At 35.3% G+C, this 25,481-nt stretch overlaps 1 pseudogene; it reads left to right on the top strand.

Annotated features, from left to right (window-relative positions):
• Positions 1-24,870, top strand: part of LOC137247287 (protein fuzzy-like) — a 70,064-nt pseudogene extending 45,194 nt beyond the window's left edge.
• Positions 24,871-25,481: the final 611 nt, after the last annotated feature.

The following is a 25,481-nucleotide window of genomic DNA, read 5'->3' as shown; positions in this document are numbered from 1 at the left end:
CTTTATCTCCTGTGCCTCCAGCTGCGAGGTTATGCGGGCCTCCTGTGCTTTCAACTGCTCAGCCAACTGAGATATCATATATGTCTTTTGCTCTTCCAGTTGTGTTTCCATCTTGGATGTAATCTGCGTCGACATTTCTGACATACGCGTTTCTTGTACTTCAATCTTCGATGTGAATTCACTTCACTGCTTAGCATCGGCTTAGAGATAGCAGCACCCCTCAGTTTTGCTAATATTCGTAACAATATTGTACTCACTTAATTTGATTAGCCAACGATGTAATCGAGGACTCATTTTCCCTTGCGATTTTACAAAAAGCCATCGTAAAGGTTGATGGTCAGAAAGGATTTCAAATTTCTTACCATATTAATAAGGCCGAAAATAACTAGTTCCCCACACAATTGCAAGAAGCTTTCTTTTAGCTGAACAATTTTTTCCATGCTCATTTAACGTTCTACTTGCATAACATATTGGGTGACCATCTTGCTGTAAAACGGCACCAACAGCGAAACAACTCGCATCAGTAACGAGTTGGAATTTTTTATTGAAATCGGGATATTTTAAAACTGGTGGTTCCGTTATTAATAGCTTAAGCTTATCAAAGGAATTTATGTAATTTGAATCATTAACATTTAATTTAACTCCTTTTTTGTAATATTTGATCATTGGATACGCCACCTTTGAAAAATCTTTTATAAACTTTCTATAATAACCAGCTATACTAAGAAAAGATTTAATCTGTTTCACGGTACTTGGTAATTTTAATTTTAAAATTTGATCAACTTTGGTTGTGTTGGGTTTAATTCCTTTAGGTGTCAAAATATGACCCAAATACAAAGTTTCCTTTGCAAAAAATTTACATTTATTTATTTGAATTTTGAGGTTTGCTTCCTTAAGCTTCGCCAACACTCGATTGACATCATTTATATGTTCTTGAAGACTTGTAGAAAAAATTAAAATATCATCTAAGTAAACTACACAAACTTTATTGATCAAATCTCGTAAAATGGTATTCATTAGTCTTTGAAAAGTTGCAGGTGCATTTTTCAGGCCAAATGACATGCAAATAAACTCATAAGGAGTAGAAAATGCAGTTTTCAAACGATCAGTTTCTTTAACAATGAATTGGTGAAACCCATTCGCTAAATCAAAAAAAAAAAAAAAAAAATGTAAGGCGCGATAACCTCCGAAGAGATCTAAGGCCGAGCTTCTCTTCCAATTTGCGTCGTGCTCCTCTTGATTTTCCCTACAAATTGGCCGGACGGGACCTACATGTTTTATGCCGGCGCCGAACGGCATCTGCAAGGCAGATGAGTTTTCACTGAGAGCTTTTCATGGCAGAAATACACCCGGAGCGCTTGCCAAACACTGCCGAGGGGCGACCCCGCTTAGAAAAATTTTCTTCTAATTGAAAAACCTTATTTCTAAAATTTTGATGTTGCTTTGCCCGGGAGTTGAACCCAGGTACGCTACCATCACACCACGGTGGCCGCATGGTTCGCTAAATCAAGACTTGTAAAATATTGAGCACGTCCTAATTTATCTAATAAATTTTCAATATTTGGTATTGGAAATTTGTCATCGATTGTTATATTATTATGTGCTCTATAATCAATAACTAAAAAAAAAAAAAAATAAATGTAAGGAGCGATAACCTCCGAAGAGATCTAAGGCCGAGCTTCTCTTCCAATTTGCGTCGTGCTCCTCTTGATTTTCCCTACAAATTGGCCGGACGGGACCTACATGTTTTATGCCGACTCGGAACGGCATCTGCAAGGCAGATGAGTTTTCACTGAGAGCTTTCCATGGCAGAAATACACCCGGAGCGCTTGCCAAACACTGCCGAGGGGCGACCCCGCTTAGAAAAATTTTCTTCTAATTGAAAAACCTTATTTCTAAAATTTTGATGTTGCTTTGCCCGGGAGTTGAACCCGAGGCATACGGTGTGATAGGCGGAGCACGCTACCATCACACCACGGTGGCCGCATCAATAACTACTCTCCAAAATTATCAGTTTTTTTTTGGAACAATCCATACTGGACTATTATAAGGTGAATTGCTTTCTTTTATGATTCCCTGTCTGAGCATTTCATCAATTTGTTTGCAAATTTCCTGTTCATGTATCCGTGGATAACGGCATAGTCTTGAATAGATAGGCCTATCAGTTGTAGTTTTGATTTCATGTTCTATAATATTTGTATTAGTAATATATTAAAGCCTTATGAGAGCCAACAATTTTTTCAAGTGCTTTTTTTTTCTTGTGTATTTAAGCCATTAAACAAATGGCCAATTAGTTTTTTATCGATATTAATTTCTTCAAGTATGTTAATTTCATTAAAATGAAATGGGAATGGTTGATAAAAACCAATAACAACATTTTTAAATGTAATTGTTTTATTATGCATATTTATAACATTATACATTGGAGTAAGAATGTTTTGCCCTATAATTGCATTCAAATACTTATTTTTGAAATCAGTAATTTTCCTTGACATAGTTGAATTTTCATTGAACTCTAAGGGATCTTGAGTGATGATTTCATGAGTTATACTTGTTTTATTATTCAAAGATGTAAAATATGTATTTTGTTTGAGTGGTAATCGTTTAAAATGAAGTAATTTATTATTATCAAGTAAAGAAGTGGTTGAGCCTGTATCAATCAACGCTAAAATTTGTTCATTAGCAATAGTTAATTTTATTAAGGGTAATGATTTTGTGAGACTATTGTAAGCAAATTTAAATCTTCTTCCATTTTTGGAGCACAAAAATCATCTGCTTGTAAATGATCTATTTCCATTGGTGTTGTATTTGCAAATTATTGTTATGATTCTTTGATATCGAGTAGTATTTTGTGGCAAATAAGTACAGTAACTACTACCAACTTGAGAAGGTGAAAAAGAAATTTTATGGTTTGAAAATCTTTGAAAATTTTCCTTTTTGGTGTCAAACTGGTTAGGTTCATAATATTGCCTAGATTGAAATTTTGAATTTGGATATAGTGTATATTTTTCAATATTGTAAGAATTTATACTCTTTCTTATTAGACCATTTATTTCTAATAACTTAAAGGCATCCCTAATATTTGTTATTCGAATTAATAATTTTTGTTGTTATATCGGCCTACTGATTTTAAGATCGCGGGTTCGAATCGAGCTCAAGGCCTAACAATAATTTTTTATCATTATTATTGTTATGATAAATTTTTTCTTAATTGAAAAAATTTTTAAATTAGAATAGAAGAAAGAAAAAATTTTAGACAACTGCCAAAGCTCGTTGTATAGATCCATTTCGGGAACTGCTAAATTCCTTCATCGGCAACGTTTAGGCGCCGCTGCTATAACCATTCAGCCATCACAGCGGTTTTTTGTTGGTCTTCATTAATCCTACTTCTATTCTGTTTCGTGCCAATTGATATTCACAACACTGCGACATCTGTTGCAGAATGGCTGTGAAAATTGGACTTGTTTGTTGGCAATGCTGCCATAGTGTCATATTTTATTGACACTTTTTTCCCCGTGCTCTGGGATGTATTAACAATTTTTGTTGTTATATCGGCCTACTGATTTTAAGATCGCGGGTTCGAATCGAGCTCAAGGCCTAACAATAATTTTTTATCATTATTATTGTTATGATAAATTTTTTCTTAATTGAAAAAATTTTTAAATTAGAATAGAAGAAAGAAAAAATTTTAGACAACTGCCAAAGCTCGTTGTATAGATCCATTTCGGGAACTGCTAAATTCCTTCATCGGCAACGTTTAGGCGCCGCTGCTATAACCATTCAGCCATCACAGCGGTTTTTTGTTTGTCTTCATTAATCCTACTTCTATTCTGTTTCGTGCCAATTGATATTCACAACACTGCGACATCTGTTGCAGAATGGCTGTGAAAATTGGACTTGTTTGTTGGCAATGCTGCCATAGTGTCATATTTTATTGACACTTTTTTCCCCGTGCTCTGGGATGTATTAACAATTTTTGTTGTTATATCGGCCTACTGATTTTAAGATCGCGGGTTCGAATCGAGCTCAAGGCCTAACAATAATTTTTTATCATTATTATTGTTATGATAAATTTTTTCTTAATTGAAAAAATTTTTAAATTAGAATAGAAGAAAGAAAAAATTTTAGACAACTGCCAAAGCTCGTTGTATAGATCCATTTCGGGAACTGCTAAATTCCTTCATCGGCAACGTTTAGGCGCCGCTGCTATAACCATTCAGCCATCACAGCGGTTTTTTGTTTGTCTTCATTAATCCTACTTCTATTCTGTTTCGTGCCAATTGATATTCACAACACTGCGACATCTGTTGCAGAATGGCTGTGAAAATTGGACTTGTTTGTTGGCAATGCTGCCATAGTGTCATATTTTATTGACACTTTTTTCCCCGTGCTCTGGGATGTATTAACAATTTTTGTTGTTATATCGGCCTACTGATTTTAAGATCGCGGGTTCGAATCGAGCTCAAGGCCTAACAATAATTTTTTATCATTATTATTGTTATGATAAATTTTTTCTTAATTGAAAAAATTTTTAAATTAGAATAGAAGAAAGAAAAAATTTTAGACAACTGCCAAAGCTCGTTGTATAGATCCATTTCGGGAACTGCTAAATTCCTTCATCGGCAACGTTTAGGCGCCGCTGCTATAACCATTCAGCCATCACAGCGGTTTTTTGTTTGTCTTCATTAATCCTACTTCTATTCTGTTTCGTGCCAATTGATATTCACAACACTGCGACATCTGTTGCAGAATGGCTGTGAAAATTGGACTTGTTTGTTGGCAATGCTGCCATAGTGTCATATTTTATTGACACTTTTTTCCCCGTGCTCTGGGATGTATTAACAATTTTTGTTGTTATATCGGCCTACTGATTTTAAGATCGCGGGTTCGAATCGAGCTCAAGGCCTAACAATAATTTTTTATCATTATTATTGTTATGATAAATTTTTTCTTAATTGAAAAAATTTTTAAATTAGAATAGAAGAAAGAAAAAATTTTAGACAACTGCCAAAGCTCGTTGTATAGATCCATTTCGGGAACTGCTAAATTCCTTCATCGGCAACGTTTAGGCGCCGCTGCTATAACCATTCAGCCATCACAGCGGTTTTTTGTTTGTCTTCATTAATCCTACTTCTATTCTGTTTCGTGCCAATTGATATTCACAACACTGCGACATCTGTTGCAGAATGGCTGTGAAAATTGGACTTGTTTGTTGGCAATGCTGCCATAGTGTCATATTTTATTGACACTTTTTTCCCCGTGCTCTGGGATGTATTAACAATTTTTGTTGTTATATCGGCCTACTGATTTTAAGATCGCGGGTTCGAATCGAGCTCAAGGCCTAACAATAATTTTTTATCATTATTATTGTTATGATAAATTTTTTCTTAATTGAAAAAATTTTTAAATTAGAATAGAAGAAAGAAAAAATTTTAGACAACTGCCAAAGCTCGTTGTATAGATCCATTTCGGGAACTGCTAAATTCCTTCATCGGCAACGTTTAGGCGCCGCTGCTATAACCATTCAGCCATCACAGCGGTTTTTTGTTTGTCTTCATTAATCCTACTTCTATTCTGTTTCGTGCCAATTGATATTCACAACACTGCGACATCTGTTGCAGAATGGCTGTGAAAATTGGACTTGTTTGTTGGCAATGCTGCCATAGTGTCATATTTTATTGACACTTTTTTCCCCGTGCTCTGGGATGTATTAACAATTTTTGTTGTTATATCGGCCTACTGATTTTAAGATCGCGGGTTCGAATCGAGCTCAAGGCCTAACAATAATTTTTTATCATTATTATTGTTATGATAAATTTTTTCTTAATTGAAAAAATTTTTAAATTAGAATAGAAGAAAGAAAAAATTTTAGACAACTGCCAAAGCTCGTTGTATAGATCCATTTCGGGAACTGCTAAATTCCTTCATCGGCAACGTTTAGGCGCCGCTGCTATAACCATTCAGCCATCACAGCGGTTTTTTGTTTGTCTTCATTAATCCTACTTCTATTCTGTTTCGTGCCAATTGATATTCACAACACTGCGACATCTGTTGCAGAATGGCTGTGAAAATTGGACTTGTTTGTTGGCAATGCTGCCATAGTGTCATATTTTATTGACACTTTTTTCCCCGTGCTCTGGGATGTATTAACAATTTTTGTTGTTATATCGGCCTACTGATTTTAAGATCGCGGGTTCGAATCGAGCTCAAGGCCTAACAATAATTTTTTATCATTATTATTGTTATGATAAATTTTTTCTTTATTGAAAAAATTTTTAAATTAGAATAGAAGAAAGAAAAAATTTTAGACAACTGCCAAAGCTCGTTGTATAGATCCATTTCGGGAACTGCTAAATTCCTTCATCGGCAACGTTTAGGCGCCGCTGCTATAACCATTCAGCCATCACAGCGGTTTTTTGTTTGTCTTCATTAATCCTACTTCTATTCTGTTTCGTGCCAATTGATATTCACAACACTGCAACATCTGTTGCAGAATGGCTGTGAAAATTGGACTTGTTTGTTGGCAATGCTGCCATAGTGTCATATTTTATTGACACTTTTTTCCCCGTGCTCTGGGATGTATTAACAATTTTTGTTGTTATATCGGCCTACTGATTTTAAGATCGCGGGTTCGAATCGAGCTCAAGGCCTAACAATAATTTTTTATCATTATTATTGTTATGATAAATTTTTTCTTAATTGAAAAAATTTTTAAATTAGAATAGAAGAAAGAAAAAATTTTAGACAACTGCCAAAGCTCGTTGTATAGATCCATTTCGGGAACTGCTAAATTCCTTCATCGGCAACGTTTAGGCGCCGCTGCTATAACCATTCAGCCATCACAGCGGTTTTTTGTTTGTCTTCATTAATCCTACTTCTATTCTGTTTCGTGCCAATTGATATTCACAACACTGCGACATCTGTTGCAGAATGGCTGTGAAAATTGGACTTGTTTGTTGGCAATGCTGCCATAGTGTCATATTTTATTGACACTTTTTTCCCCGTGCTCTGGGATGTATTAACAATTTTTGTTGTTATATCGGCCTACTGATTTTAAGATCGCGGGTTCGAATCGAGCTCAAGGCCTAACAATAATTTTTTATCATTATTATTGTTATGATAAATTTTTTCTTAATTGAAAAAATTTTTAAATTAGAATAGAAGAAAGAAAAAATTTTAGACAACTGCCAAAGCTCGTTGTATAGATCCATTTCGGGAACTGCTAAATTCCTTCATCGGCAACGTTTAGGCGCCGCTGCTATAACCATTCAGCCATCACAGCGGTTTTTTGTTTGTCTTCATTAATCCTACTTCTATTCTGTTTCGTGCCAATTGATATTCACAACACTGCGACATCTGTTGCAGAATGGCTGTGAAAATTGGACTTGTTTGTTGGCAATGCTGCCATAGTGTCATATTTTATTGACACTTTTTTCCCCGTGCTCTGGGATGTATTAACAATTTTTGTTGTTATATCGGCCTACTGATTTTAAGATCGCGGGTTCGAATCGAGCTCAAGGCCTAACAATAATTTTTTATCATTATTATTGTTATGATAAATTTTTTCTTAATTGAAAAAATTTTTAAATTAGAATAGAAGAAAGAAAAAATTTTAGACAACTGCCAAAGCTCGTTGTATAGATCCATTTCGGGAACTGCTAAATTCCTTCATCGGCAACGTTTAGGCGCCGCTGCTATAACCATTCAGCCATCACAGCGGTTTTTTGTTTGTCTTCATTAATCCTACTTCTATTCTGTTTCGTGCCAATTGATATTCACAACACTGCGACATCTGTTGCAGAATGGCTGTGAAAATTGGACTTGTTTGTTGGCAATGCTGCCATAGTGTCATATTTTATTGACACTTTTTTCCCCGTGCTCTGGGATGTATTAACAATTTTTGTTGTTATATCGGCCTACTGATTTTAAGATCGCGGGTTCGAATCGAGCTCAAGGCCTAACAATAATTTTTTATCATTATTATTGTTATGATAAATTTTTTCTTTATTGAAAAAATTTTTTAATTAGAATAGAAGAAAGAAAAAATTTTAGACAACTGCCAAAGCTCGTTGTATAGATCCATTTCGGGAACTGCTAAATTCCTTCATCGGCAACGTTTAGGCGCCGCTGCTATAACCATTCAGCCATCACAGCGGTTTTTTGTTTGTCTTCATTAATCCTACTTCTATTCTGTTTCGTGCCAATTGATATTCACAACACTGCGACATCTGTTGCAGAATGGCTGTGAAAATTGGACTTGTTTGTTGGCAATGCTGCCATAGTGTCATATTTTATTGACACTTTTTTCCCCGTGCTCTGGGATGTATTAACAATTTTTGTTGTTATATCGGCCTACTGATTTTAAGATCGCGGGTTCGAATCGAGCTCAAGGCCTAACAATAATTTTTTATCATTATTATTGTTATGATAAATTTTTTCTTAATTGAAAAAATTTTTAAATTAGAATAGAAGAAAGAAAAAATTTTAGACAACTGCCAAAGCTCGTTGTATAGATCCATTTCGGGAACTGCTAAATTCCTTCATCGGCAACGTTTAGGCGCCGCTGCTATAACCATTCAGCCATCACAGCGGTTTTTTGTTTGTCTTCATTAATCCTACTTCTATTCTGTTTCGTGCCAATTGATATTCACAACACTGCGACATCTGTTGCAGAATGGCTGTGAAAATTGGACTTGTTTGTTGGCAATGCTGCCATAGTGTCATATTTTATTGACACTTTTTTCCCCGTGCTCTGGGATGTATTAACAATTTTTGTTGTTATATCGGCCTACTGATTTTAAGATCGCGGGTTCGAATCGAGCTCAAGGCCTAACAATAATTTTTTATCATTATTATTGTTATGATAAATTTTTTCTTAATTGAAAAAATTTTTAAATTAGAATAGAAGAAAGAAAAAATTTTAGACAACTGCCAAAGCTCGTTGTATAGATCCATTTCGGGAACTGCTAAATTCCTTCATCGGCAACGTTGTTGTGAATATCAATTGGCACGAAACAGAATAGAAGTAGGATTAATGAAGACAAACAAAAAACCGCTGTGATGGCTGAATGGTTATAGCAGCGGCGCCTAAACGTTGCCGATGAAGGAATTTAGCAGTTCCCGAAATGGATCTATACAACGAGCTTTGGCAGTTGTCTAAAATTTTTTCTTTCTTCTATTCTAATTTAAAAATTTTTTCAATTAAGAAAAAATTTATCATAACAATAATAATGATAAAAAATTATTGTTAGGCCTTGAGCTCGATTCGAACCCGCGATCTTAAAATCAGTAGGCCGATATAACAACAAAAATTGTTAATACATCCCAGAGCACGGGGAAAAAAGTGTCAATAAAATATGACACTATGGCAGCATTGCCAACAAACAAGTCCAATTTTCACAGCCATTCTGCAACAGATGTCGCAGTGTTGTGAATATCAATTGGCACGAAACAGAATAGAAGTAGGATTAATGAAGACAAACAAAAAACCGCTGTGATTGCTGAATGGTTATAGCAGCGGCGCCTAAACGTTGCCGATGAAGGAATTTAGCAGTTCCCGAAATGGATCTATACAACGAGCTTTGGCAGTTGTCTAAAATTTTTTCTTTCTTCTATTCTAATTTAAAAATTTTTTCAATTAAGAAAAAATTTATCATAACAATAATAATGATAAAAAATTATTGTTAGGCCTTGAGCTCGATTCGAACCCGCGATCTTAAAATCAGTAGGCCGATATAACAACAAAAATTGTTAATACATCCCAGAGCACGGGGAAAAAAGTGTCAATAAAATATGACACTATGGCAGCATTGCCAACAAACAAGTCCAATTTTCACAGCCATTCTGCAACAGATGTCGCAGTGTTGTGAATATCAATTGGCACGAAACAGAATAGAAGTAGGATTAATGAAGACAAACAAAAAACCGCTGTGATGGCTGAATGGTTATAGCAGCGGCGCCTAAACGTTGCCGATGAAGGAATTTAGCAGTTCCCGAAATGGATCTATACAACGAGCTTTGGCAGTTGTCTAAAATTTTTTCTTTCTTCTATTCTAATTTAAAAATTTTTTCAATTAAGAAAAAATTTATCATAACAATAATAATGATAAAAAATTATTGTTAGGCCTTGAGCTCGATTCGAACCCGCGATCTTAAAATCAGTAGGCCGATATAACAACAAAAATTGTTAATACATCCCAGAGCACGGGGAAAAAAGTGTCAATAAAATATGACACTATGGCAGCATTGCCAACAAACAAGTCCAATTTTCACAGCCATTCTGCAACAGATGTCGCAGTGTTGTGAATATCAATTGGCACGAAACAGAATAGAAGTAGGATTAATGAAGACAAACAAAAAACCGCTGTGATGGCTGAATGGTTATAGCAGCGGCGCCTAAACGTTGCCGATGAAGGAATTTAGCAGTTCCCGAAATGGATCTATACAACGAGCTTTGGCAGTTGTCTAAAAATTTTTTCTTTCTTCTATTCTAATTTAAAAATTTTTTCAATTAAGAAAAAATTTATCATAACAATAATAATGATAAAAAATTATTGTTAGGCCTTGAGCTCGATTCGAACCCGCGATCTTAAAATCAGTAGGCCGATATAACAACAAAAATTGTTAATACATCCCAGAGCACGGGGAAAAAAGTGTCAATAAAATATGACACTATGGCAGCATTGCCAACAAACAAGTCCAATTTTCACAGCCATTCTGCAACAGATGTCGCAGTGTTGTGAATATCAATTGGCACGAAACAGAATAGAAGTAGGATTAATGAAGACAAACAAAAACCGCTGTGATGGCTGAATGGTTATAGCAGCGGCGCCTAAACGTTGCCGATGAAGGAATTTAGCAGTTCCCGAAATGGATCTATACAACGAGCTTTGGCAGTTGTCTAAAATTTTTTCTTTCTTCTATTCTAATTTAAAAATTTTTTCAATTAAGAAAAAATTTATCATAACAATAATAATGATAAAAAGTTATTGTTAGGCCTTGAGCTCGATTCGAACCCGCGATCTTAAAATCAGTAGGCCGATATAACAACAAAAATTGTTAATACATCCCAGAGCACGGGGAAAAAAGTGTCAATAAAATATGACACTATGGCAGCATTGCCAACAAACAAGTCCAATTTTCACAGCCATTCTGCAACAGATGTCGCAGTGTTGTGAATATCAATTGGCACGAAACAGAATAGAAGTAGGATTAATGAAGACAAACAAAAAACCGCTGTGATGGCTGAATGGTTATAGCAGCGGCGCCTAAACGTTGCCGATGAAGGAATTTAGCAGTTCCCGAAATGGATCTATACAACGAGCTTTGGCAGTTGTCTAAAATTTTTTCTTTCTTCTATTCTAATTTAAAAATTTTTTCAATTAAGAAAAAATTTATCATAACAATAATAATGATAAAAAATTATTGTTAGGCCTTGAGCTCGATTCGAACCCGCGATCTTAAAATCAGTAGGCCGATATAACAACAAAAATTGTTAATACATCCCAGAGCACGGGGAAAAAAGTGTCAATAAAATATGACACTATGGCAGCATTGCCAACAAACAAGTCCAATTTTCACAGCCATTCTGCAACAGGTGTCGCAGTGTTGTAAATATCAATTGGCACGAAACAGAATAGAAGTAGGATTAATGAAGACAAAAAAAAAACCGCTGTGATGGCTGAATGGTTATAGCAGCGGCGCCTAAACGTTGCCGATGAAGGAATTTAGCAGTTCCCGAAATGGATCTATACAACGAGCTTTGGCAGTTGTCTAAAATTTTTTCTTTCTTCTATTCTAATTTAAAAATTTTTTCAATTAAGAAAAAATTTATCATAACAATAATAATGATAAAAAATTATTGTTAGGCCTTGAGCTCGATTCGAACCCGCGATCTATTCGAATTAATTATAACGGAAACTCTATTAACATCTATATTATTTAAAAATATTCGCAATATAAAATTACCTACCCTCTGTGGTTCAAATTCCAATAATTTTTCTTCATCTAATTCATAAGGTGTTTAAAATAACTAACTATGTCTTGATTGACAGCTGTATGAGCACACTTGTATAATTCATCGTGATTCTTTTACCCCGAAATTCTTTATCAAGGCCCTCTTTACATAAGGCCATGTTGGCATCGGTCCTATAATACATGTAGAGCTGGTCCCTGTATTTTGTTGAGGATAACTCTTTGGTGTATATAGGACTGTAACAATTCCTCCTCTCCTACCAGCGATTGCACTGATTGAACTTCTCTTATAAATGACGATAATGCATATGTGTCATCGCCCTTAAAAAGTTGTATTGCCTGGGCATCTTTTATGGTGCCTCTTGAATTTAGAAAATTCGTCATAATTACAAAAAAAAAGTATATTTATATATATATAACTTATAGTAATGCTTTTTTCACTATTCACTATTGTTTGATATACAAATATCTATGTATATATTTATTTTCGCAATTTCAGTACTATGTTGACTCAAACAAAATTTTAATTGTAATTATCCTTTCTAATTGGAAAGATAATAGCGATTCAAAAAGCGGGTCACATTTAATCAGTTCTCAGATTTGTTTTAATTTCTTATTTAAAATTTTTTAAATTTACCGTTACTTAGATTTAATTGCAGTTGTTTGTATATTCCGTATATTTATGGTCTCTTAATTTGCTAGGTACATAGATATTGTAGATCACTATTTTGATTGAAGAAAAAACAGTTTTAATTCTCCTTTATTGCTGTTTGTGTGTCCTTGAATTATAAGCGTTTTCCTTTTTAATATTTAATCAAAAATTATTCTCCGTTATTGTTGCTTCTGTGTCATTGAATTGGAAGCGTTTTCCTTTTTAATTTAATTTAAAATATGTTCGCCGAAGACTGCGCCAGTTTTATTATTTCAATTTAAAACAATATCTTGTTGGATGCAAGATTATTTATTGAATGAATTTTCTATTTTTTGGTATTAGAATTTTTCTTTCAATTTCAATTGTTACATAGTTTTATAAATAAATATTGAAATATCCAGTAGAATGCGTTAACAGTAATAAGTATTTAATATAATTAACAAATTAAAACTAACATAATAATAATAACAACATATTAGTGGAATATATAGACATAGGCCCGTAAGTTGCATGGAACGAGGTTAAAATGACAATGCTGGCTGCTGGATATGAAGTGGAGGTCACAAAATTGCGTCAGCAGTGGGCAAGGATGAAACTGGCAGCAAAAAAATCATTTGGTGCATAGCGGAGAGCAGAAAGAGCTACAGGTAATGTTATTGAAGTGCCAAATGTGGATTGCGAAGATCTCCTTATTCAGAGCATGATAGCTCCTGAGTTAGAGGAGGATACTATTTTAATAGACAGCGACACATACGTGGTGGCGGAGCTGCACGACGACGATTCTGCAGATGCGTTGGAAGAAATTCCCAGCTGCAGGGTGGATTTCGAAGCAACACGGCCAAAATCGGTAGCCCAGGTTGGTCGTAGCACGGAGATGGATCCAGCAATACAACCAGAGCCAATAACCCACGTCGATCGCCTGCGGCAAATTCCTCCATACAAGAGGAATGTCGTGGAGAAAAGACAACGGCAGATCCAAAATGAAGCTTCGAATTCCGACGCTCTGCATTTACTACAAGAGAATCTTCTTCGAGCGCAAATTCAGTATCAACGAACCCTCGAGGAGAACGAGCAAGAGTTACACGTTCTCAGGGTGCAACTTCTCCGCCAACAAATCAACGGCCAACATAAAGGTGCACGCTAATGGCGATGCCGTCAGATAATGTGCAGTAGGTGCAGCTGCTTGACAGTATAGCATCTTCCTGTAACTCAGGTGCTTTGTGTATGATCTGAATGGGTAGATATATCCACGCTGTCAGCAACTTCCTCTTTAATAATATTTCCAGTAGCAATGGCTGTCTTTCGTTCTGCGCTGAAAATGTTTTGAGCTGCCAATTTTAATCTTGGCCATTGCTGGCGATTCCATGGTTTGCCTTCTATTACCTGTAACTAACATTGCCATTTGCACCTGCTTGGTTACCTGCATGCTTCGAATTTTGTTCTACTAATCGCATAATCATCAAGGTTTAACTTTCAATGATGATGGTGTGGAAACGCGTATGCAACAAATTTCTTGAAATATTATATGCATTTATTTTTAGAGTTAATTTTTAGTTTTTTTTACGAATTTATTTTTCTTTTAATATATATAGTTTTTATTCCGTTTTTATTATTTGCATTGGAGTTGTTATTTCATATTGTAACGAATTTACTTGCAAATCCTCTTATTTGCCCTTTTGCTAAGTTCGAATCACTAAACTGTTGAATAAATAACTCCAATATGTAATAATGCAAAATGGCCTTTATTAAAGTACTTCACAATAACACGCAAACTGTGCAACGAATAGCTTGCTTAATAACCAAACTGATTGATAGCTCAAATCAAACTCTACTATTGGCCGCCAGATTGCGTGCTTAATCAGTAACCGCTTGATAGCTCAACTCAAAATGAATTCCAGCGCCTCTACATTTGCTGCCTTTTATACTCTCTGATTTCAACGTTGCATCTTCTAGGCGCTTCCATTTCCAGAATCTTCTAGTCCATCAGCTCTCAAACTTCTCAGCTGTAACTACAATTGCATACTTTCAGGAGTATCTCAGATATATGCATGTGTTTGTGAATTGACTCTCCGCTGCTCGTATACGTACATGGTACATATGTTTGTGTAGACGCAATTATTGTTTCGTTTATGTAGATACATAATGATTGAATTATTGATGTGAATTCACGTCACTGCTTAGCATCGGCTTAGAGATAGCAGCACCCCTTAGTTTTGCTAATATTCGTAACAATATTGTAGCTTTAAGATATATGACCTGCCTTATTTATACAATCTGCAAACTAAAAAAAAGACTGAATAATGAAATATACAAATTTATTTTTTTTAAATATCTTTCTTTTTAATTCAATACTTATGGATATATGTTATTGTATTTGTAAAAAGAAAAATGGATTAAAGGTAATGTAAAGTCTTGTCGACTGCTTCGTTGGGTTGCGTACAAAAGAGCATGGATACCAGCTAAAATTACATACCGAAACCGCTCGACTTTTTTCTAAAAATATTTTCATATATGAAATGAAATTTACTTGCATAATATTTCGAAAACCGGTCGGACTTCGCCCACTGTCGTCGAAGGAAAAATATTCTAAAATTTACCTATCAGAAAGGCTACCTAGGTAGGTAGCAATTTTGAAAATTATTGTACCATAAATAAGATTCTTAAGAATATTACAGGACCTGATCGACTTTCGGTGAAGAAAAGTTCAACAAATACTAACATTGTCATGTGTTCCAAATTTCACAAATTTCGCATAAAAATTAATTGTTTGGATTAAAACTACGGAAAAACTCAGGATTGCTATGAAGTTATCCCGAATATCTGATCACAAAAGCGGAGTAGTTTCGGAGTCCATAAGCTTCATAAATATGTACATACCCTTGTTTCTCCATACATGTCCCGAAACGAGTATCATAGACAGTCTCAACGTGATTGAAGTACATTGGGCCCTCCCCAATTGGATGGGATCCATTCTTCAGTTGACAAGGCTAGATAAATCCAATACTAAATACTAAAACCTGGGGCCCAAGACACTTGAAGCCGTCTTGTTTCCTCAATTCACCCCAACCCGCGACTTTCCAATCATCGGCACGGCTTGCAAAAATTACATAGCACCACCACCGCGCTAAATGCCAACTCACAGATAAACTGTGGGCTGAATCAAAGAACCCCCTCCATACAACGGTACTCGTACTAGACTTAAAAGCCTTACATATAGTCAATCAAAGCAAAGACTCCAAAAACTTAAAAGGGTCCACCCATCCTCGCCGTCTGAATGGTCGGTAGGCATCCGTACAGTTCAGGGACATAACATAAAAACCTAGAATAATTAAACAGGAGGTTCCACAGGGTGTGTCCTATCCCCGCGTCTGTTTAATTTCTACATATCAAGGCTGCCTTCCCCACCAGAAGGAGTTATTTTCATTTTCTACGCCGCCGACTGCATAATGATGACAACGGGAAATGGCCCTCTCACAGACGAGTTTGCTTTTAGAATAAACAGCTATCTCCTCAGTCATTCTAGTTTCGGTGAAACCCCAGAATAGGGGTCGACTGCTAATACGCATCCAAAAATATCGGTAGAGGCGTTTTGACATATTATATATCCGAATATTATTAATAATACGAAGGAGGAAAATACAAATTTTAACTCGTTCAAAAGATATTAACGAAAAATCGCGGGACTCCGAAACCGGGGTTGGGATCCATAGTGTTTTTTGTGCAGAACACGTTTCTGCGTTGGCGACCTTTGGCCACGCTTATAAAAAAATACTCTGGATGACCCACCAATGGGGTGGGTTGAACATTAAATCCGTGCAAAATCCCTTTGTCCACACAATTTTTTCCTGTGTACAACAACCACATGATAATTGCAAACTTTAACTGCAAATATCTCCAGACATAGATTATATTTTTCTTTTACGACCTCAAAATACTGTTGTCGAGGTCAATACGCGTCGTTTGACACCTCTCCCGATAATTTGGACGCGTGTTAGCAGTCGACCCCTGTTACAGACTTTTTCCCTGAGGAATCACCTCGTGCGACAGGTACTATCGCCGAACAAATCCACGGCCTCTCTGTTTACGACGTTGAAAGCGCAAATATTGGATGTTAACGTTGATTGTGTTACACCACCAACTGCCAGCCCCCCAAAGATCTTAGGGACAACGTTCGATAACACTCTGACCTTTAAGACGCAGGCCACCGAAATTGTATACAAAGTACAAAGCTGGAACAAAATCCACAAGTCGCTAGCCGGCAGCAATTGGGGAAAGGATAAAGAAACCTTGCTAACCACTTACGAAGCCATTGGCCGGCCGCTAATGTGCTACGCGGCACCAGTCTGGTCGCCTAGTCTTAAAAACACTGCCACGAGATGGCTTGTTATGACACCCTGAATATCGTCTACATAGAGAGGCAACGAGCTCAACATTAAAGAGCATTACTAATTATAAGGTAATTCTATACGACAGCATGACACTGCTAATGCGCGTCCAAAAATATAGATGAGGTGTCAAAAGACGCGTATTTACATTAGTATTAATAATCCGAAACCGCAAAACAAAAATTGTATCTCTATCCGCAGATATTTGCAGTTGAATTTGGCGATTTTCATGTGATTATTGTGATGTTGGTGTACCCACGAAAACCGGTGTTGGAGCCACCCAGAGTATTTTTTTATAAGCGCGGCCAAAGGCCGCCAATGCAGAAAGATGTTCTGCGCAGAAATAATGTGGAGCCAACCCCCGGTTTCGGAGGGACCCGTGGGTAATTTTTAGGTTTTTCGTTAATATCTTTTTAACTACTTAAAATTTTTCTTTTCCGGTTTCGGATTATTAATACTGATGTCAATGCCCGTCATTTGACATCTCTCTCGATATTTTTGGACGCATATTAACAGTGTTAATGTGTATTCGCCACTGGTCATTTTTGGTTGTTTACTTTAGCTCACAACTGCTAAACCCGACCAAAAATATCGGGAGAGGTGTCAAAAGATGCGTTTTTATCTCAGGACTACGAATCCGAGAGCGGAAATTCAAAATATATTATTTCTGTAAAAATTATTTCCAAAAAATCTAAAAATGGCCCCGGAGCGCTCCGAAACCGGGGGTGGGATCCATAGTATTTTTGCGCAGAACATTTCTGCATTGGCGGCCGCGCAAAACACTTTTACCCACAGTTTTTCTTGTGGGTACTACAAAATCATCAAAACAACAACAACCACATGAAAATTTTCAATTTTTTTGCAAATATCACTGAAACGAAATAAAATTTTGAATTTCCACTAAAGTAAACAATTACGCCGGCTTTGACCGCGGTATTAATTATGCGAAGGAGGGCGTGGGATCCATAGTACTATTGCGCAGAGCACTTTTCTGTACTTGCAGCCTTTGGCGCACTTAAAAAAAAAAAGTCTGGAGAAATACAACAGAGACCTTTCATAATTTTTGATAAAAATTAGGTGAAAATATCTCCTCACAGAGTTAAAAGACGCGTAGTTTGAGCCTATCCCGACATTTTTAGACGCGTGCTAGTAGTCGAGGTTGTATATTTAATCAGTGCACTATTACCGATCACGGGTAAAATATAAAATTTTTAGATGAAATTTGGTGGGAAAATTAGTGTGCAATTTGTTTATGAAAACTAACTTCCGGTAAATTATTAATTATAGTTTTTAAAAAAATTGCTTAAATTGGTGGCTTGTTGACTTTTCTTTATTTATTTACATGGGTGATTTGTTTCCATTCAAAAGTCATTTTTAACAAGCTTAATGCGTTCGAATTAAATCGCATGATTGAAAATCCTAGGGCGTTCACACAACAATACAGGTACATGCGATATGCCAAGGTGTATCAATTATTAAAGATTACTAAAAATGAGCATTAATAAATGCTGAACGAAATGCCCTTCCTGTGATGGTACTTGGTACATTTGGGGGCGCATTGGCATTTGTTGCTGCCACGGTCTCTATGGCAGATTCAGCATCTAAAACTGTAAAAAAAATACGATAGTACATCGTTTAGAAATTGATTTTTTTTTAACTTACATGTCAAATTCCGTTCCTTAGCGATGTTCTAAAGTACAGCGACAGCAATAATAACATTTTTCGCTGTATCCAAATCTACACGAAGACGTTCGAAAATAGAACGGAATTTCGATTTAATCTGTCCGTTTAGGCATTCTATTTTGCTTCGAGTGGCAATGTGTGACCTATTGTACCTATCATCAGAACAAAATTAAACATGAAAAAATAACATTGCCAAGCATGTCACGATGTGTATACCTCTCTTCCTTTGGTGTTGAAGGATTCCTAACAGGCGTTAACAAAATAGGTGGCAAAGGGTGTCCTCCATCTCCGAGTAGTACACCATTATGGGAACTTCCCATTCTCTCTAATTTATTTTTTAATTGGCACTCGTCCCAAATCCGAGCGTCATGCTTTGAGCCACGAGATCTTGCGACAATATCCAAAATTTTGCAAATTGCATCACATAGGATCTATGGATGTATTTTATATTATATGAGTAAAAACACAACAAAGTGAGCAAAAAAAGTTTAACCTTAACGTTTAAGGAATAATACCCCTTTCCATTAAGGTAATGTCCTGCAATCATCACTCCAACATCCTTCGCAGGGCATTTTATCCTAACGTGTGTGCAATCAATTGCTCCAATAACTGCAGGAAATCTGGACACGTTGTAAAACTTAGATTTTACATCAGCCAACTCCTGATTGGATGGATATGCAATGAAGTGTGGCAACAAAAGGGCAATCTTTTTGCACATATTTTTTATAACCATTCCAACTGTAGCCTGTGACATTCCATGAAGATCACCTTAAATTACCAAAATTGGTAAATTCAAGTAAAATTCTGCAGAGCACAAATTATACCACCCACCAATGTCACTTTGGTGAACATTTCTTCCTAAAAATCGTAACGCCGTGAGAACCTGCAGGCTGGCCGAAATTGGAAGTCCCCTGTTATTCAAAGGTTCGTCAATATCCAGAATTTCTATGAGATATAGAACTGTAGCCTTATCGAATCGATATCGTTTATAAAAATCGTCTTCCTCCATTTGGAAAGGATCGTACCGCGTCTTGTACACTTTTTCCCTCCTACTTGGGATTGCACCATCTACAATCACAAAATCCCTCAAAATTCGTCGATTTCTGTCCATTTTTTCACTTTCACTTCAATAATTTCACTTTTATTTTAATTTCTTTTATTTTCGCAAGTATGCAACGCAAAACGTCAACTTAAATGTGATTTTAATATTTTAAAATGACGTCCACGCCATTTTAAAATTAAAACTCCTTTTTAGAGATAAAACAGTGCTTAAGTTGACTATGATAGATTTAAAACGATGTATAATTTAGAATCATGTTTAAGTCGATAAAATTCTATTCTAACTTGGCTAAGATTACGGGCCATAATGTATAACGTACGCGCCTTGGCAACCACGCTACTGTTGGCAGTCATAATTTCAAAATAGTAAAAGACTTCGTTTATTTGGGAACCAGCATCAACACTAGCAACAACATCAGCACTGAAATCCAGCGAAGAATCAATTTTGCAAATAAATGCTACTTTGGACTAGGTAAGCAGTTGAAAAGTAAAGTCCTCTCTCGCGAACGAAAATCATACTCTACGAGTCACTTATCGTACCCGTACTGCTATATGGAGCAGAAGCATGGATCATGACAACAGCAGATGAAGCGGCTTTGGGAGTGTTCGAGAGAAAAGTTCTTCGAAATATTAATGGAGCTCTACGCGTTGGTGATGGCGAGTACCGAAGAAGATTTAATGATGAGCTATACGAGCTATACGCAGACATCCACATAGTCCAGCGAATTAAAACGCAGCGGCTGCGCTGTTTAGGCCATGTTATGCGAATGAAAGATGATGCTCCGGCCAAGAAAGTGTTTCTATCGGATCCCCCTATGGAAGCAGAGGTAGTTGGCGGCCCCCACTCCGTTGGAAGGACCAGGTGGAAAACGATTTAAACTCCCTTGGTGTGACCAATTGGCGCCGGTTGGCGGAGCGAAGGAGCGACTGGCGCGCCTTGTTGCATGGCCATAACCGTTTAGACGGGTAAGCGCCAATTAAGTAAGTTGTGTTCGAAACACTGATTTCAATAGCCTTCCTTAAACTAAAACGATATTTTAGAATGCAAGTTCGCACGGTTTTAAGTTGAAAGATGTCAAAGCTTGGGTGTTGAATGAAGAAGTGTGAAAAACAAAATTAACATTTTAGACGTTATTTTATAGTTTCGCACATAAATATCAGATTTTGAATATAAGGCCAAGTGATTTTTCAAACCCTTCTCATACGTACATATATAGTCAACTTATGTATGAGGTGAGAATCATATGAAGGGATTTTGCATCACTGATTTCGCATATTCTTGTAGCTAATCGGGATATAGAATTTTTTTTAAAATCGGCACCTTTTTATGGGTAACTTGCTTTTTTATCAACTTGTGGACAATTATACCCAGCTGTACTTGTACGCAGAGTGTTATAACTTTTTTTGGATAACGGTTGGTTGTACAGCTATAAAGGAATGGAGATAGATATAGGCTTCAATATATCAAAATCATTAGTATCGAAAAAAAAATTGATTAAGCCATGTCCGCCCTCTTGGACAATAAGTCTTCTTAATTTTTTTAAATTTTCAGTTCTTCCTATTTATTCTTATAAATCGAATTGTGAAATGAATTGCCATTGATATAAAGCTCTATTTTACAAAGATTTAGCTTATTTTATTCGTCCGCGACCCTTTTAAAAATCTTTTATCTAAAAGTGGGCGTGGTCCTTAACCGATTTCGTTAGTTTTTCTTCAAAGCATTCCTTATAGTAAAGGCACCTCTCTGCCGAATTTTTTTACGATAGGTTTAACAATTTTTGATTTATGATAAAAATATTTGTAAAATTGGTTTTAACACAAATGGGTGGTGCCACGCCCATTTTAAAATTTTTTATCAAGAGTCTGAATATCAGTCCACACCTCAAATTTCAATATTCTAGGTATATTATTTACTAAATAATCAGGTTTTTTGTGTTTTCCAAAATGTGTTATATATAAAAAGTGGGCGTGGTATCATCCGATTTCGCTCATTTTCAATATCAATCTATTGTGGGTCCAGATGAGCTCGTGTACCAAATTTGGTAAAGATTTCTTAATATTTACTCAAGTTATCGTGTTAACGGACAGACGGACGGACGGACGGACATGGCTCAATCAAAATTTTTTTCGATACTGATGATTTTGATATATGGAAGTCTATATCTATCTCGATTCCTTTATACCAGTACAACCAACCGTTATCCAATCAAAGTTATAATACCCTGTGTACAAGTACAGCTGTGTATAAAAACTGTTAAAGATATTACCTTGAAATTTGGCAGAGACACTATCCTTGCAGAATTATATCGACTGAGTGAACATAATCCAAATTGGTTAAAGACCACGCCCATTTTTTCTAAAGGTCTAACCATAACAAAGCTTGCAATAACTCTATGGTATTTAACTACATTTGATTGATATTCAACCTCGTAGAACAAATTTTGAAAATGGGTCATAATTCGAAGAAAAATATCCCAATTCGATAGAAATTTGGCATAAACAATTTTTTTTTATAGTTGCAATCGTTAAACTGCATATTTACCAGCTCAAGTTCATTAGTAGTAGCCTGTGTACCCTTTTTTGCTTCTTTTGAACGAAAATGAGTTCAGAATAGAACCATATGTATATGTATTACTGGGCAGCTTTATAACACTATTAACCACACAAAGCAAACAACAACAACGTTTCAAGTGCACAGCTGGGTATGTAATTTTCGGTTTCACCAGAACTTAGACGTTTTTACTTGTTTTAAGTAACTTCTGAGCTGTTGTTGCCGAACGCTGCCGCCGCCGCACCGTTATTCTTGACATTCGGCGGCGGCGTGCAAAAAGCGATGAAAATCGGCTGCGGCGTTTATCGGCGGCGCATATCTCTAGTCGGTGCATGGGCGCAGATGAATGATGAAAAATGTTGCTTAGATTCGGATAGCGGCGAGACGTTCGTCCACAGGCGTGAACGCCAGTACTTGGCAAAAATTCTTTCTCCCACCACGAATCCGACGCCGATTCTGCGCTTATTTGTAAAACTTTAGGTGTTAAAATAACTTAAGTTTGTACGGCAGCAATAGTTCTAAACAATTCCATTTGTAGGGAAGGTGCCACGCCCCTTTTTCCCCCATTCACATTTGACTGGAGGTGTTAGGACTTAACGTCATATAGCTCCTTACCAATTTTCATTATCCTACCATTACTACATCCAGAGATATGTAGTATGATATATTCCATTTGTATGGGAGGTGTCACGCCTCCTTCTTCCCAATTTCACATTTTCTTGGTGGTGTTAGGGATTGACCTCATATAACTCCTTACTGAATTTCATGGCATGTATGGGAGGTGTCACGAAATTACTTTTAGCCTAAAACATTTCCGTTGATCAAAGGAACCTATAATCAAAATTTGTTGATGATTGAATTGTGGGAAATATATTTCCATAGCGAACATACAAACACGCACACACAGAATTTAATTTTTACATATATATAGATAATACCAAGAACCACAAATCTGCGAAATTGCAAAGTGATAATAACTGCTTCTAATTTCCTGCTTGCGAACTTTTAAATTTTCTTCTACTTAATGTGGGCGGTGCCACTCCAAATTTCACTCTATTTCTTTTTTCCGTTATTAAGTTAATTCACTAGCCAAATTTAATCGCTTTGCCTGCATATGTATGTTGATGTTCCATTTTTCGAAATTCTCGATATCGAAAAAATAGCCGTGAACTAAATTTGGTGGAGATATCTAAATTTGTTTCCCAAGTTATAGCGTTAACGGGCGGACGAAAGAACAGACGGAATGCTGGGTATAAAAAAGTGGGCGTGGTTTCCAACCGATTTTCCTTTTTTTTACAAGAAAGTTTTATAGTCCTCGGCTCATCTACATAATTTAAATTTTAAAAGGACCCTGGATAAAATTTTTAAAGTGTAGACCAAAATTTGCAGACGTTTGTGTTCGAAAGAGTCAGCGCATACGAGTTTTATTATTTCAATATAAAACAATATCTTGTGGGATGCAAGATTATTTATTGAATGAATTTTCTATTTGTTGATATTAGAATTTTTCTTTCAATTTCAATTGTTACATAGTTTTATAAATAAATATAGAAATATCCAGTAGAAAGCGTTAACAGTAATAAGTATTTAATATAATTAAAAACAGTGGAGTATATAGACATAATGTATAACTCCCCCATCGCTAGCATTTGAAATACCTCAAGTATTTTAAATTAACAGTATTTAAATATAGTTCAGCAAATTAACCAAAAAAAAAAAGAATATATATATATATCTTAGTAATAACAATAATAATATTAGTAACAATAATAACAATGTAACAATAGTAACAGCCATGAAAAAATTTAATATTATTTATATAATAGACCAATTGATAGAATATATTTTAAATTTTACATACAAATTTCAAACAGATTCAGTTACATTATATGTAAGTTTCCTTTTAATATTTGAATTAGGAATATTTTCTAGTTTTGAGTTTATATATTTGGGTTGTTCTTTGTGTCGCAAAGCTTTATAGTTCTTTATGTATCCTTCAGTTCTATCTTCTATATAATTTTCTCTAATCTTATACCTTTTTTGAATATATTTTTGTTTTATGAATAAAATATTTTTATATATATTTTCTTTATTACAGTATCCAAGTTCAATATTTATTTGCTTTTCTTTAGTAACCGAATGATATGTATTATTATAATATTCTATTGCCTTGCTAATTTTATTTTTAATATTAAGTGACTTTTGTTCTAGCATCAACACTCTTATTTTTTCTGAAATTGTATTATTTAGCCTTTCTATGTCAGCACTGCCAGTATGATTATTTGGCTTTACCAAATGTAACTCTATATTTTCAATTTCCAGATACTCTTTAATATATATACCTCTAAACTAAGCTGACCAGAATTTTTTGGAGAAAAAGGAGGACAACTGTACTAAAAACATAAAAATTGCTAATATGAGCAAAATTTTTGGCAAGAAAGGAGGACCAATTTTCCGCATATAAAACACAAATTATTTTTTCATTTATTTATTTAGAAACATATAATATACGAAAATGAACACTGTTTTAAATAAAAACAAAAACAATTCACAGGTTATATAACTAAAAACAGGTAAATAGCGGCAAACGAATTTTAAAAAATTCTAAGTTAGTCAATGTTGATATACATACGTACATATTTCAAGGTACTGTATATAGATTTTTCCATATTTTTGCTTTTAATGGCTAGTACAAATAAAAAATGAGAACAAAATTTGGCATTTGAATGTATTTTCTTCAATAAACCATCATTATTTTTAATAAGTTATAAAACGACATAAAATCTAAATCAATATTACATTTAACAATTATCATTGCTGCTAAAGTCTTCTCATCAAGTCTTGACTTTTCACTAGTCCATATATCATTAGATATTGAAAATACTCTTTCAACATTTTCGTTTGTGCCCGGTAAACATAGAGCGGTTTCTATTAATATGTTTACGTTATTAAAAGGAATGTGGTGTTTTGTAAAAAAGTTGAATATATGGATCAATTTTTTATCAATCTCTACATCTCCTATTTCATTTAATATATTATTGCTCAACACATTGTTAAACTGCATACCTCATCAAACAGCAAGTTATCATCAATAACAATACCTAGTTTGTTTTTACAAAAGAGCAAAGATTTCAATACATGCTCCCATTCGATTTCATTTTTTAACAAAACCCATTCA

The sequence above is a fragment of the Eurosta solidaginis genome, chromosome 3, assembly GCF_040869045.1.
Source record: "Eurosta solidaginis isolate ZX-2024a chromosome 3, ASM4086904v1, whole genome shotgun sequence".
NCBI lineage: Eukaryota > Metazoa > Arthropoda > Insecta > Diptera > Tephritidae > Eurosta > Eurosta solidaginis.
This window is presented reverse-complemented; position numbering and strand designations above follow the sequence as displayed.